The sequence below is a fragment of the Cyprinus carpio genome, chromosome A25 (assembly GCF_018340385.1).
Source record: "Cyprinus carpio isolate SPL01 chromosome A25, ASM1834038v1, whole genome shotgun sequence".
Lineage (NCBI taxonomy): Eukaryota > Metazoa > Chordata > Actinopteri > Cypriniformes > Cyprinidae > Cyprinus > Cyprinus carpio.
The window spans coordinates 21,153,639-21,170,839 of NC_056596.1; the positions used below are offsets into that span (position 1 = coordinate 21,153,639).

The window sequence follows — 17,201 nt, forward strand, 5'->3', positions numbered from 1 at the left end:
GGAATGTATGTGACGGTGTGAGACTCATTGTCCTCTGTGGCTCAGCCCTTCCATCTGGCTTGATTGGATGGCTGTGCGTGACAGAGTTTCACTTTAGCTTGAGAAAGTTAGGTCAAGTTAGCTTCCTGAGCCTTTCATGCTTTGAAAAGCAGTCTACTGCAAACATCGACACCCATTTTTGGGTTGTTATTAACTTTTTAATGTTTCTGTGGGGGAATCTCATGAATAAGTGGTTCATGTTTCACCCCCAAAATAGAAATATATTTTGAAAATAAAAAGATTTTACGGACCATAAGAATCTGTGGCATTGGTCAGCAAATCTAAATAGTTACTGGTGTAATGCAGTAACAAACAAATAACAAATAATATTGTACATTGCATTAATATATGTATGTATGTATGTATTTGTGTGTGTATGTATGTGTATATAAATATAGATCTAGATAGATAAATTTTAAAATAGATTTTTCATATATACTCATTTCTTTTCTATGATAAAATCCATAATTGTCAAGAAAATTGTCATAATGAAGAAAATAAGCTTAATTTTCTTTATGTGAAATATAATTTTAATACATAATTTTAATCAATTCTTAATATAGTCTATATAGTAATATATTCTTAATAATTTGTATATTTTATAATTAGATTATAAATGTAATGTTAATTATAAAGATATTATTACAATAGTTTCATAATTATTTATTAATATATATATATATATATATATATATATATATATATATAATAGCTATATATATACATATATACACCACACACATTTAAATATATTCTTTTAAAATACATTTATTATTATTATTATTATTATTATATTTAAATACAATTATTTTTTCTTTTCGTTTTTTGGGGTGAAATATGACATGCATGTTTTTTTGTCATTGTGAGACTTGCACCTGTATTAGATATTAAAATTACATAATTTTTTTTTTGTAATATTTATTGTCACCCCACTAATCCTTGTTAGGTGAAGCTGAAATCGTTCATAATTTGTTTTTGTTCTCTCCATCCCAATTGGTCACATTGTCCTTCAAATGAATCAGGCTCTTGTTTCATAAATTGCTCTGCAATTGTCTCAACCTACTGCGTGTTTATTAGATGCGGCATAATTACGTACTCCAAGCAGCATTATGCACGACCGTGTATCTCGGTTACCCTCATCTTTTTTAATGACACATAGTAAGATAATACACTGCTTAGTCCACTTATGTCATGTCTTCTTCCCGTCTGTAAGCCTTTATGTAAGCCAATGGTCACCATCAATCCCACACTGATGTGCAAGTGTGTTGATGGACGGCCCTGCTAATCCCAAAAAGTGCTAACAAAGCAGTGCCCTATAGCAGTAGTTCCCAACCCTGGTCCTGGAGGCACCCCACCACTGCACGTCTTGTATGTCTCCTTAATCAAACACACCTGATTCAGCTCATTAGTAGAGACTCCAAGACCTGAAGTTGGTGCGGTCGAGAGGAAGGAGACATGGAAAATGTGCTGTGTTGGGGGGCGGTGCCTCCAGGACCAGGGTTGGGAACCACTGCCCTAGAGAACAGAGTGCTTTGTGTACGAGTCTCCTTGTCTATATCCTCTCCAGGTGCTCTCGGCCCATTCTCAACTCTTCTAATCACTCAGCTTTCTTTCTTCGCGTGAGGGGGGGTTCTCTGCCAACTGCTGTTTTGGTGTTTTAGTTTAGTTTACTTCCCTACGTCCCGACCCTCAGCCTGATTTCCCGAACCCATCTGTCACCAAGCCCGCATCCCAGGAACGGAGTCTGAGAGGATAGAGAAGAGAAGGACAGAAAAGAGGAAAGAGCATAGTGAAGAACAGTTAGGAAGTACTTTGCATCTGGTGTAAAACCCTCTCAGCGCCTAGTCATAATTGTTTTGGTTGCTGTATTGCTTGGGTGCTACATGCTAATGCTCCTGCTGTTCATGCTCGTTTATGATTGGGTTAATTAAACAAGCAATGCCAAATGGTTGCGTTTATGTGTAGCAGTAACAATGTTAGCAATTGATTTGTAGGGGGAAAGAAAGGACATTTACTAAATCCATAACAGTTCTTGCATCAATTTGGGTTTGTTCTTTGTGTACTTTGCCAATACATTTTAGTGTATAATAGGCGCTTTCTATTTGACCAGAAGTGGACTCTGGCGATGTTATTGAGTTTAATTAGTCCTAGGTATGGTTTGTACATGGCTGCTTGTAGGTATGTAAAAAAGTGTGTCAAATCAACAGTTACAATGCCAACTATTGTTGATTTATGGTTGAATTAAGATAAAAGCATACATCTAATATAACCAAATTACACTTTATTTCAGGGAAAGAAGAAAGGAGACAATTGCTTTGCGAGTGTTGGAGAGTAAGCTTTTTTGGCTACATTAGTGACTAGTCCCGCTCAGCTACGCTTTGCAATAGTTCAGTAGCCTGTTTAAATGTGATGTAATGTATTGTCAACATTATTTTTTTGTGTCTTTTATAAAATGTGAAATTATATTGTCGATAGTTACAATAGATTGTCCTCTTAGCTAGTTGCGTAGCATTGCTGTTGACAGCACACATTGAATGAACTCGCTAAGAAAATCTGAAAAGTGGGAGACTCTCCATTTAATCTGATCTGTTTTTTTTTGTAATACTTAATACAATTGAGATATTAAAGATATCTATTAGTGATTTCTGTGGGCGTTTCTAGAAGTTTGTGCTTTCACTGAGCATTGCTTGCAGTGATCTGTTGTGGAAGTGGCAGCCTCACATTTGGTTAGGTGAACCTGCGTTTGAGCCAAAGGTAGTTTTTGTGTTAGCAGGTTAGGAAGCATTTCTAATCTCTCTTACGATGCTGTTGCGCCGCCACGAGACATCCTGGCAAAGCTCGCCTGGGATGATGGGATGACACTGGGTTTTGTACGCAAACCTTCATCCAACAAGCTGGCGAGAGAACGTCATGCTGAGGTGGGCAGACATGCTCTTTGTTCTCAAGCCTGTCTCACCACTGTCATCTCGCTGTGGAGATTAACTGAAAGGAATGTTTTTTTTCTGTCTGTTTATATGAGCTCTTCAGAATAGCTTTTGTTGTTGATTTGACACGACGATGTGTGGTGCATCATCGCTAGATGATGCTAGCTGCTGATACACACTGTTTATGCAAGAATTCCAAGTCAGCCTAGTTTCCAAATGCCTAACTTTAAATGGGTTCATGCTGAGAATTTTACTGCTTAATGTTCTGTAAATGTTGTCGTTTTTGGGAGTTATCATTATGCTATAGTTATCCCCATACTACTATCGCAAAATGTTCGCGTGGGTACCTAAAAAGTCTTCTCATTTTTGTGCTTCCCACCTACAATTTACATTATATTCGGTTAAAAAAAGAAGCAGAAAAGAATATTGTGAGTTCCCGTGTTTCCTGCTAGTTTTTGACCCGCCGAAGTGATTAATACAAATTTTACAACCTGGCAGATACCTCAAGACCCTTTTTCACCCCTTTTTCCTTTCCGCCACAACTTTTGCAGCGTTGGGAAAAATGAGAAGGTTGGACGAATGATTGTTGCATCCTGCTCTTTTTCTCTTGTATAACCTACATCCCGCCAGACCATGACAGAGCTTTAACACACTCGCAAGCTGACAGTGATTTTGACGAGGCGCACGGACATCCGCAGCTGGTGGAGGCTCCAACCCGACCTCAGCCTGTCTGTAATTATCGCAGCTTCTGTTTTCCCCTCAAGTGCGCTGAACTCTCTGCTAGCATCCAAAAGCCTCTCGAATCTGAGGCACTGTAACACCTACACATTTAAAAATAAAGCTTATTTTTTGGCATCCATGGTTCCATGAGGAATCTTTATCATTTGTGGTTTCTAACCTGTGGAACTTCCATTGCACAAAAAGTTTGTTATAATGGAAAAGTTTTCCTAAATGGTTCCACTGTTCACTGAAAGGTTTCTTTAGGGAACCTTTTCTACAGCTTCACTGCGAGAAAACCACCTTTTGTAACAATCATGGGTTTCCTCAAAGAACCTTTCAATAAACCTTTAGGGGGTGTGTGTGTGGAGTGTGTGTGTGTGTGGTGTGGTGTTGTGTGTTTATTTTGAAGGATCCACTTATGGTTCTAATGTCCCACAAATGTCCGAATAATGAGAATTACATGGCAAATGTGTGAAATGTAGTAGCCCTTTATTGTCACTAGTCCACAAGTACTATTGTTGTACTTGTAGTTGTGAAATAACCACAAACTACACAGATAAAAATCATTTGTCTTTTCGTTTTGGCATTTAAACTCAACCAAGAAGTGAACTCTTACAGTTTGGGATGGAACAGGCCAATGGTGTAAACTCAACCCCTGAAGATTCCACAGTCTTGTTATTTAGGTTGAGGACTTGTTGTAGTCTGGGGCATTAAATATGCAGCAGACCAGCATGCCAATCCAAGAACGCAATGGAGTGCCACCCCTCTCCATTTGCATTACCCTTAAATACACTTCCCTTTGTAGAGCAACTAAAACGAGGAGGATTGCAGCCACCTTAAGATTTTCTGATTATTTGTCCAATTGCCTGTGAGAAAATTTCGAATGGCACCTTGAGTAAGTGTTTCAGGCCGGTCCTTGCGATCTGGCTAATGAAATATCTGGTTTTCTCCAAAGAAAGGGGAAAAACAATGTTCCCATTGAGGCGGCGGAAAACTGGCCAACCTTGTGGGTGGTCTTGGAGCAAGTACCTCAGATATTATTATGTAGCAGAACTGCTTTTCTGGATCCTCACAATCGCCGGGAGTCGTATTGACTACCTTCCCATAGTGACCTTTGTGAGAGACTCCCCCTTAAAGAGGGATAAGAGAGTGATGTGATGGATATGCTAGTGGGGTGGTGTAAGCACTCGAGCTCCCAGTCTATTTCGACCGTCGTCTCCAGCGGCTCTATCCAGAAATAGCCCCGGCTCGTCTTGCTTGAGGAAATGTTGAAACTCTTTGAGAGGCGCTGACGCAACTCTTTGGGTCCGACTTACCCTGGCTAAAAATGGTGCATGTGCTGGACGAACACTCAGCCTTGGTGGGTGGTCCGGTACTTTGTAAGCGCTTTCCGCGAGCAGGGGCTCCTTATGTCTTTGTTGAAGCAATGATGAATATGAATCCTGACCACTTTTGTATAATTCTCGTTACAGATGTGAGAGAGCCCGTCACTGGGGGGCCAGGATTCATTTTCACATCGTTCAACCCAAATTAAATGCCGCATGGAGTTTCGATTTATAACATCCCATCTTACATGACCTTATCTGTTTTTTGTTTTTGTTTTTTAACGTACAAAACTATTCAAAAAACCCAAATACCAATATAAAATGTGATAGCAATTTATTATTTACCTAATATACGATTATATATAATTTAATTATAATTATTAAATTATTTGATTTAATTCCTCTTATTATTTTATTTATAAAGATTTTTTTTGCTTCCTACCTTATATATGTAGTGATGTTGAAATATCTTAATAAATAAATAAGTTTGTGTCCACAACCAATGGGGCCTGTGATGACAATATGGCAGGGAAAACTAGCTGTTGCCTCTACCATTCATCGAATGACAGTTGCTTGGCTGGTTGCTAGATTTTTAATAGGTAACTGAGATATTTTTTTATTTTTATTTTGCTGCAATCTGCCAAACCAGACACTACGGATTTGGTAGTAAGTTTGCAGTCATTATAGGTGTACAAACATCGTTGCAACGACGAACAACGGTGCTGAGGGGCAAATATACTGGATGTTTAAGGACAGACTAAACATTCCAGTACTCTGCAATTTGCACTTTTGACATTACATCTCAGCACAGATCAGTGGGGTCGCGTGCTGGGGACTTGCAAGAGGATATAAAGTGTCTCCCCTCTCAGCAAGCACTAGTAATTACATGCCATCATCTCCTGAGTTGCCATACAAAACACATAAGTTGATACGCTTCATCCTGCTCTGCTTTGTCAATTACCCTCCCCTCTCTCACCCGGGGCCTCCTGTCTGCCACTGTTTACAATTCCTGTCATATTTTTTCAGGATACTGCAGGACCTCTGTTAAAGGGGTTTGAGGAAAACAGCTGGGTCTGGAATGACGCCTTTGCAGATGAGTCTTTCCTCAACAGGCTCTCAGCCGCCTCCAGATGCATTCAGCAAAGAATTTGTTGAGATTAGAACATTCTCTCTCGCTGCGGTGAAAGAGATGACAGGAGAGAATGTTTATGGGTGTCTCTTTGACTTTAGGCACATTTACTTCCTAGGGGTTGATTTTTATTAAAACTAACTGATTTCAACTTTTTATCTTTTTGTTATAAGGTCACATTAAAACTTGGAATCTATTTGCAGTGCTTTCATTGGTTATATTTACTACTTTTCACATTCAGTTTATTTATAAGTTGTACTGTTTTTAATAACCCAGACATAAAGAATTTTAATTTTAAAATAGGACCAAATTGTATTATGAATCATAAAAAAATGAATTTATATTTTTTATATGTTTGAGAAGAAGAGCAAAAGTTGTGAAAATATTTATATTTTGTGTATTTTGGGATACATTAAATGCTGACTATGAAATTATTTCCTTTCCAAGACAAATTTACTTACTTGGCCATGTTTTTTTTCCCCAAAGACAAATTTGTATTTACATCCACAAGGATTACGATACAAACCCAAAAAAAAATTAAGATTAAAAAATAATGCACTGAGACTAGAATTTTTTAATATTTTGGAGGGGAAAAAAATTTTATAAAATAATAAAACAAATATGCACCACGTGATATACCCAATGTTAAAAAGAGATGGGGTCATTAATATATATAGTAAAAATCAACTTAATAATTTTTTTATTCAGCAAAGAGCTTTCTTAAAGTGCAATTAATGGACATATTACATGTGAACAAAAACACATTATGTATTTTAAATCAATCATCTCATCTAAATGCTGTTCTTTTGAACTTTCGGTTTATCAAACAAGTATATACCTTTATATAAAATATAAAAATATATTTCTCACACAAAACGTATAAGTAGTTAGGGGGGTTTTTATATGACAATGAAAGACTGTAAACAGCTCTTGAGAAAATCAACTTTACATCCTATGAATAAAATTTACACTGTAAAATATACCAAAATAGAATACAGTACTTTAAATTGTAATAATATTTGACCAGTATAAATATTTGTTTTTTCCCCCTGTATTTTTATCAAATAAATATTATACATATTATTGAACATTGTTAATAGACAAAAACTTCTAAAACAAAATAAAATTGTGTTTTCCCTTGTGGTGTAAACTTCACGTGTTTAGTGCCTAACGTTGTTGAAAACACTCGATTACACATAACTGGAATTTTCTACAACAGTGCAGTTCAGGAACTTGAAAATGTGTTAACTGGAGAAGTGACGATTTGTGGACACAATGGTGAAACTTGCAAACCAACCACAATGGGCTTTCGGTTTCCAGGGTAGTCCGCCAAACATGCCCTGCGGGGTGATACTGTCAATTAATATTGTCGACTGGAAAATCATTCCTGTGGCTGCAATGTCACCCATAGTATGCATTAAATCAACATGGAATAATGTCCTGGAAGGCAAATTCAATCAGTAATAAAAGCTGTCCAGTTTTCATCTGAACCAATTCTCATCACATCCTGTTTGTTAGGGATGCTTGTTGGAGGGCCCCACGGGGCTGTTTTGTTTTAATGCGGTTCTCTGGAGAGACCCTCGTGGGCTATGCCTACTGTTTTGAATCCACCTTAAAACCAGCCCAGCTTTGAAACCCTCTGTTAATCCCGACAGAGTGGCCTTTAATGGTGTCCTCTCCTCTTTAGCCTAAGGCAAACCTATTTATTGTCCTGCTAAAGTACAAAACAAGTCTTATTCAAAATAGACCAGACTGCTAAAACGTATTATGAGTTGTTGAATTCTTAAGACGGTGCATCATATAGGTGTAGGGTGACATGTTAAGGTATTTCACTATATATTCACAATTATACACAATGTAGGCAATATTGTGATTGTTTTCATGGGATTTTTCCCACTTTTATTTTTTCATGTATGTTTCAAATATGATATGTTGGTAATTGTTGTTCATGAATATGTTGGTAATTTTGGTGCATGGAGCGTAGGGTCCAGTTAGGATTTTGTAAAAAAAAATGTGATTGAAAGAAGATTATTTATAGTTAAAACAGTATAATACTGTGAAATATTATTGGCAATTTAAAATAACTGTTTTCTATTTAACTAGATATTATAAAATGCTATTTATTTCTGTGGAAGCACAGTCCTTACTCTCGTCTTCAGTGTCACATCAGAATTCATCAAATGTATACTGATTTATTATTTTTATCCAATGTTAAGTGAACAGGTTGTGCTTGGGCTAAAATATGTTTGTGGAACTCATTATCCATTTTTTTTCCCAGGATTCTTTGATGGGTAGAAATTTCAAAAGAACAGAACTTAATTTGAAACAGAAATTTTCTGTAACCATTAGAAATATCTTATTTGCATTTTTCAATTTTGATCAATTTTAATGTGTCCTTGAATAAAAATATAAATTCTTAAGAAAAAAAAAACTTAAAGAGTGCAAGAAAATTTGTTTATTTTATTTGTTCTCTTTTATTTTAACCACATATTTACTGTATTCAATATTTTGAATCAAATCATATCTGAAAAATAGCTTCATCCATTTGAGAGCATATATTTATATATCTATATATATATATATTATATAATACATATAAAGGTATTCATGCTGACAAACACCACTTTACCGCTCAGCCGTTGTTTTACGGAATATAGAAATAAATCACTTTAATGACTTTTGTCACATGCTTTTAACTTCTCAAACAGCTTTATTTACACACATCATTAACATTTCTGCTGTTTGTGAAAGTGCAACCAACCCCCCAGCAAAATCAGGCATACAAAGAGCTACAACAGTGAGATAGGAAGTAAAGATCATGGGAGCAGGAAGTCACACAGTATCATAGGTGAAGGGGGGAGGTGACGGTGAGCAGCATTAGTTAGTTTAAGAAAAGAGAAAACCTCAGTTGATTCAACAACAGCATCAATAGGCAGACCTCTTCATCCCAAGAGCATGTGAGCTGCTGTCAGTGATTGAGTGGGGGGTCAGCAGAGACCCTGATGCAGGACATAGACCCGGCCCATGGAGCCGCAGATAAAAGCACGGAGCCGGCATTGTCTCAAACCATCACTGTTCTAGTGGGCCTGGTGAGCGGCAGAAACTTACAAAACATCCAGTCCCACCCAGGAACTTAGGAAGGGGGGAACAAAGAGCTGTCACGATCTTTTCCACTGAACCCAAAGTCTATCATACACGCTATTCTAAAAAAATCCCTCCTCTATTGTATTTGAATGTTTTGAATACAAACAATGAAATTCATACATTACTTCAAATGTACTGTAATACGCATTTGGCTACTAAATGAAAAATAGCCTGCAAAGTTCAAGGACTTTTTGGATGTTCATGCACACAGAGCTGTTTTATGCTGTGTTTGCTTCTGACACCACAAAGATAATCATCGGCACTGTGGATACATAGCAGGCCGAACTGAGTTGTTTATCATTTGTAGGCATGCTGCCGGAGCCAGGATGACCTGCATGTGTCTGTTAAAAGCATAAACTGACTCTACTAAAAACAATTTAGGTACAAGGTACAATTGACATCTTTACAGACTGATGTATAACAATAAAGGTGGCAAAGCTAATAATTTATCAGGACAATTTTCTAAATAATAGTTCTTATCATTTTTATTCTGTCAGTTGTGCACACATCATTTCAGTACGGACATGTGAATGAAAAAAAATATTTTGGATTCATTTACGTTTTGATAAAACCTTTTCAATTTTAAGAGAAAAATATTATGTTCTTTTAAATATTTTTTTGTATGCAGCAGCCATTTTTCTGATGAGTGCAAGCAAATCTATTTATATTTATTATTATATTTATTTTATTACATAGGTTAAAGTTTTGTAATTTTTATTTTTTGATAAAAAAATCTATTATTGAATTATATGTTAAATATTCCTTTTTCTTTCTTTATATTGTCATTAAAATTATAGATTTTTTTTATTTTATTACTTAACATTAATTTCTATTACTTAATTATTATTTAATTGTTTATTTTATTGCATTTTTAAAATTTTGTTAAAAATATAATTGACTTTAAATTATATACGATGCAGTCTGCCTCTTCCATTTATTTATTTATTTATTTATTTTTTTGTCAAAATGTTTCATTTTCTTTGTACCACCCCCCCTTTTGGTAACCCACCAGCCATTTTTTTTGTGTGCTATGGGTATTATTATTATTATTATTATTACTATAATTATTCATGTTATTATAATATTTGTTTTGTCATTTATTTTATTATTATAATTATAGAATTAATTTAACAATTATAATTATTCCAAAAATATATTTTTTTCTTTTTTTTTTTCTTTTTTTGTTGAAAACATAAAAAGTAAATGCAATTATTGTATATTTGTGTGAAGAACTTCCTAGTAATCAAGAAGATTCATTTGAAGTTTTATCCATTTTAATTATTTTTTATTTTTATATTTTTTGTTTCACTTATTTATTCATTTACTAACTGACAAGTGGAAGAAAAAAGAATCAGTGGTTTATAAGATTTCAGATTTGGAAATGGAGGGAACATGTCTCGTGAAGACAAAAGCTCATCCAGATACAATATCTTCAAACAGTAAAGCAGCCAAAGTGTATTACCATGAAGAATACACTTCAGCCTTCCCAGAAGGATCTCCACAGCTACAGGATAATGGCCATTATCTAGGTACTGTGTGGTGTTTCATATGTTGAAACTGAATGCACCTTGGCCCATGTGACCCACTGTGCATGTGATGCTGACAGAGAGCATTGATGGACAATTAAAGGGCAGTTGACCTGCCAAGTGACACACACACGGAGACAGCGATGTCTGACAACATGTTAATCAGATCACCCTAATCTGGCCTACTACATCATTCTCAACACATACTTTTATTTAGCATTATTGTATTACTAGCTGTATTTAGGTTCAGAGGTTAATTTATTGCTTCACCATAGGGCCATGCCTGTAAACAGCCACATTTATATTTTTCCTCTGTCTCTCTAAACTCGCCTACTTTTTTATGCAAACTTGAACACGGCTGAATAACATTCCGACTGCTTTTTTCGAGCTTTTCAGCGTTTCCGAGCACCAGAGACCTCCCTGACCTTTTAAACAACACCAAGGCTTTAGTTATCAGCAATGCCATTCAAATTAACCTTGTTCCTATCTAACTGAAACCAATAGCAAATATACAATGTGTGGGCTAATTGCATGTTAAAAATATTATCAAAGACATCTGCTTTAATGTAGGCGCAGATATCCTGTGCAGATGTTGAAAGATTTGTGAGTGATCTTTTTTTCAAAGCTTGCCACACACGCTAGTCTCGACTCACAAGGAGCCACGACTTGCAGTGAAGGAAATTACTGCAGCCGGCAAGGAGAAACGCACAATTTCGCATCTGGTGTTTAAAAACGATTTTGATGGCTCTATTTATGTTTATTAGGCGCTCATTTAGCGCTCTTCCCCACCTTCCTTGAATGCTCGTGTGCGGTGGGTGGACTGTCTGTAAGCGAATGCATGCATGAATTAAATAGCTCGTATGAAAGAAGGGTAAAAACACTTACAATAAAACATTTATTATGTGGTTTTTTATCAGTTATCCACATTAGGGTTTTTTGTTTACTTTTTGATTGCCAATTGTAATGCAATGAATGTGATTAGTTAATATTAGCCCTATAGGCCTGGTTTGTCTGGCACAAGCTGTCATTTTTCATAGACGAAACAATTGCCTTTTTTAATAATCGTTTTTTGTTGAATGTTTTTTTTAATGCATATTTATTTCGGCGTCTTGAATTTGTTTGTTTCGTTTTAGTGAAAACTAGTTAGTATGGGCCTATTTAGTGTGTGTGTTTGGTGTGTGTGGTGTGTGTGTGTGGTGTGTGTGTGTGTGTGTTGTGTGTGTGTGTGTGTGTGTGTGTGTGTGGTGTGAAACAAGCATCCAATGAATGTAATATGCAATGTAAATTATTTTACAGTGTATAACTTATAGTTAAATTAAAAATGGCTGTATTTACAACACAGGCACCTATATGAATTATTGTCGATATTACGCTAAGCTAATCAGGGAACCGTTTGGTGGAACGTTCTGGTCAAAGTTCCTTAAAGTAATAACATTCTTTCCAGTAGCTAATGTCCTGTGGTCTTGAATAAGGTTTCTCCAAAACGGGTGAGGCAAAACAACGTCATTATTTATGATAGGACTTTCATTGGAACTTCACACTGGAATAAAAAAAAAAAAAATTCTTTTATTCAGACAGCCAGTCTATAATGCTGTATAGCGCGTTTTTTTACTATTATGATATTAGCCTATGTGTTGTTCCATAAGTGTATCCTTGAAACATGAACGTTCCCCTAATACTTTGACCAATCGTCCACTTGGAATTATGAGGTTCTATCTGACATTTTTTGGTCAAAATTGAGTTATTCGCATATTCTGTTCTTCTGTGTTTTTACCTACAGCTTGTCTTTACAACATTTAGTGCCTACGTACTCTTTTTTAATGTTGGGTAGCATTGTGGGACTTTGTTATAGAACCTTATAATTCGCAAGGGGACAAATGGGTTAAATAAGAATGTCTCTATTAAACGTTCGAATAAATAATAAACCAAATAAAAATACAAGTTTTTAAAAACTTTTAAAAACGTTTTGAAAGTACAGAGGACATTCAGAAATAACGTTTTCATAATTTTAATGGGAACGTTTGCAACTTATTTTGTGTAGCTGGGTTTTAACTGCCGGCAGCCAGCGGGCTACTAGACTCCACAAACCGCGCTACACAACCGCAGCCGGACGAAACTGAAACGCGGCTAAACGGAGTTCAAGTGTGTAACCTGAGCATGAGGTATATAGACCCCTCCAACCACAAATACACGCGCACTCCCTCCTCCTTCCTTCCCGTGTCTGGTGCCTTTCGCTAACGTTTACTGTTTGCACTCCGCACAATGGATCCCGGGGCGGTAATTCCTTTCCGTTTTGGTGAATGACAACTTTATTAACAATTCATCCATAGTCCTTTTCCATCCGGCCCCCGTTTCCATCCCGCCGACGCTTGCTCTGGCGCCTCCTGATTGGCTGGCCGGACCATCATTATCCATTGAAACGCCTGGGCGCGTGTTATCCATTCAGATAGCTCGCAGTGACAGAGCAAGCGCATCTAGGACGAGAGCAGCGGAGGACGCAGGCGTTTTGTCTTTCCCCCTCCGGGATCAGATAGCGAAGGGAAATTAAGCTACCGAGGCGTTTTTGCTTGCGTGACACGTTCTGTCGACCGAAATTCGACTGGATATCTATATCGATTCGTGTGAAAAAATCGACGGCGAGAGAAGAGAGTTATATTACAACGGTCCGAGGGGCGTCGCGCAACGCTCACTGGCTAGTGTGAGTCATTGATAAATGCACGCAGTCTCATGAATTGAGTGGGAAGTAGAGGCGAGTCCTCGCTTTGACTCTCGAAGGCACAACCCTAGGATTTTAAACCATCTCGGCAGTGCGAAAAGCGAATTTGACCTTGAGAATCCCAATGCTACCCAGGCCTGAGACTTCTACGCCTCTTGCAGCATGCGCGTCTATCTCGCAGATTCGTTAACAGGGTCCTCGGTTACCAGCAACCTGCGCTTATGATTTCACATAATTGCTTCTGACGTCAACACTTGTTATGGGCGATCTGTGGGATGCACACAGTGCGTTTTCGATTCGGTCATGGCCGAACTCAGAGACCAAGACGTAAGGCAGGTAAGGGGATGAGGAGCGAGCTGAGGAGCACGCGCAAACGGTGGACTGCGTTCACCACACCTGTGAAGGGACTTGCGAGCGCAGGGGCTCCTACGAACCCGTCGCACGTCGAAACCGGCCATTAACGTGCCATCCCGCCTCATGCTCCGGCGACTCAAGAAAAGGGCAACCTGCCCATCAAGTCCCCGGCTTTCCAGCGGGGAGGGACGGGGAGAGGTTCGCGCGGGAGGTGCAAGACGGACACTATCGTGTTGTGCGAACGAGTACAGCCGTGAGAGTGGAATGAAAACATCGACGGCGGCTCCGTGTTGGGTTTACTACTGAGGAGAATGAGAAGGACGAGGGGCTACAAGGGCTTTCTATCTTGAGGGTACGTTCACTTTCACCGTGTTTTGTGATTTTACTTGGTGTATTTTTGTGGTTTTACAACCCGGGGCAACTAAATGACTTTTTCATTGTTTAATAATAACAGATTTCATATTTTGCCATTGAATTCTATGGAAATCTGTGGGTTATACATCAAGCTAGTGTGTATTCCAACTGAAATGTATTTTACCTAGTGACTCTTTATTAAAAAAAATAGCTATGATACACAGCAGATATCCCAGTTGTAGTCACATTTCGTATTGTACTAGTTACTTTGGGACTTACTTTGAATGGTCTTCCTTATTGTAGAATTAAAAAGCAGTTGCCAGACATATGGAAAATATTACTAGTAAAATTTTTTAATAGGAATACACACTAGTGTACTCTAATACATAATCAAGTGAATTTAGAACTGAAATGCAAATAAGTAAATACTAGTAAACAAAGAGCACTTGTATGTAATGAATGGATACTTGTGAAAAAAAAAAAACTGCTCGTCATTACTTGTAACTAAAAAAAATGAGTACTCTGATAAAAATATGTGGTTAGGTTTAAGGGATACATTTTTAAATGTATTTCTAACTTGAACTTCACAGGTGGGCTTGCAGCAAGTTTCAAGCTGAATTCCCTACTATGTGTGAGACGAACCTCGACGGTTCCTCCAGCAGCAGTTCACCCGACCTCCCAGGTGCTGGGTCTCGGAGGGCTCCGGATCAGCTCTGACTCCTCAGACATCGAGTCGGACATCGACCGAGACCCAAGCAGCGCAACCGACTCAGACGGCAGCCCTCTTTCCAACCCCCCAGCCTCGTTCCCTGTGGAGATCCTGGCCTGCATCTGTATCTAGGCTGCGCGAAGGACTCCACAAAACCTGGATATACTAGAGGAGTTTGGCATCAAGTACATCTTGAACGCGGACCCCTAATCTTCCTAATACGTTTCGAGAACGCCGGGGAGTGCTCCCAGCGTACAAGCAGATTCCCAAAATTTTCCCCTCTGACCACTGGAGCCAGAACTTCCTCACAGTTTTTCCCCGAAGCCATCAGCTTTATTGGTGCAAGCAAAACATACCATTGTTGCTTTAATTTGTTTTCTTTCATTCAGTCCCAGTTTTGATTAAAACTACCGGGTCTTTTCAGTGTTTTGAAACCAAACGGATGGCACCGTTTTTTTTTAATTGTTGCATAGTTAACCTATCCCACAGTTGTGCAATTGTGACACAAAGGCTTATGATTGAAAAGGAGACGGAGGGGGTAAGGCGTACTTTGAGCTAACAGGAAGGAAGCAAGCACATTGAAAGTAACTAAGGACAGAGCAATGTTTCTCCACACAATGTGGACATTTACAGGGCAGTGTTGACATCCTGTTAGCCTTGACAGGGCGCTGCCATGACTTCTACATTTACACGGCCAAATGCTACCATTGTCGAGTAACCTGGCAAGCGGAAGGATCATTTGATTAACCTTAATAGCCCATTTCCACGTCACGTTCCCTGAGAAAATGGGCGAGTTGTTTTCTCTCAGCCTGCAGTCATGCACTAGAAATCCTGCTGAATGAGGCCCCTTTTGTCAATGCTGGGACCGTAATGAATTTTGACAACCAAGCTTATGTACAATTGCATATTCATAAGTCAGTTAACTAACCATCTCGTCTTTTTTTTCCCCCAGATGAGGCCCGCGGACTGAAGTGTGGCGTTCTCGTTCACTGCCTGGCCGGTATCAGCCGTTCCGTCACAGTAACGGTGGCGTACCTCATGCAGAAGCTCAACCTGTCCATGAACGATGCGTACGACATAGTCAAGATGAAGAAGTCCAACATCTCGCCCAATTTTAACTTCATGGGCCAACTTTTGGACTTTGAGCGCACGTTGGGACTGCAAGAGCCCGTGGTGACAACCGAGTACCGCTTCCGACCCACCCGTTGTACTTTCACCACGGCCACCAATCACAAACGTTTTCCAGTTGTGTACCCTCTCGAGTCCCCGTGAGGTCCTGCCCTTACTCAATTGACGTGCTTTTCTTTGTTTCGACACACCTGTCGAGGGTTTCCTGACGTTATGATGTTTTGGCTTGAGAACGACGGCCGACCAAGCGTAAGCCACTGATGGGGCCAATGCGGTTGCCCCCAGCTTCTACGCTGCTGTTTAGCGGAGAGAGATCATCGTGACTCTATAGCTCCCAAGACTCTTTAAAGTAGTTTCGTGTTTATAATAGCCATATTAGTACATATTCAAGCATGGAAAGACTCCTCAAAATGGAAAGAACATTCATAGGTTGGGGCTGGTGTGCCAAAGAGACTTGACTGAACTGAAACAATTACAAATACTCATTGTTTTTGTTTAGCACTTGCACTTACCATTTTCCCTGGTGTGCTCTTTTTGTCTTCAATGAAGCCTTGCCTTTTTTTGGGACGAGACTTCCCTTCGTAATGTATGGCAGAGTGTCTGTACTCCAACTTATTTGTTTGGATAAATTTTTTGAAACATATATAGCTACATGTTGGGTATATTAGATGTTGGTAACCTTGGCCGTATTTAGTGAATATACCTTTTTAAAGCGGAGACGGCGGTAGATTTTTCTTCTCTTTTTTTCATCCCTTCTTTATGTAAACAAACTGAATATCGGCTACAATATTATCTTTAAAATCGACGAGTTACATGCCAAAACATTTGAACATGTTTTTGCAATGTGTAGATGTGTAATATATTCCAGTTTTGCTTTACGGAGTCAATCCCGCGTTCCCGCCTTTCCCTGCCTTTTTAAACCACCATCACAAGATCAAAGATTGTCCATTCTCCTGCCTGCCTAGTTCTGTACATAATATTGTTATTTGTGTGGTAACCTTTCAGAGCAGTTCCCATAAGCTGTTTCTTTTCACCAGTACGTTTTTAGTGGGGGTCCCGACCTTACGTGCTTGCAACTGGTTTAAGAAGGTCGTCCAAACTTGTTACCTGTACGAGGCCATTCCTCGAATGCT

At 38.5% G+C, this 17,201-nt stretch overlaps 1 pseudogene; it reads left to right on the top strand.

The window, feature by feature from the left end:
* Positions 1 to 13,826: 13,826 nt before the first annotated feature.
* Positions 13,827 to 16,212, top strand: LOC122135710 (annotated as a pseudogene).
* The last annotated feature ends 989 nt before the right edge of the window (positions 16,213 to 17,201 follow it).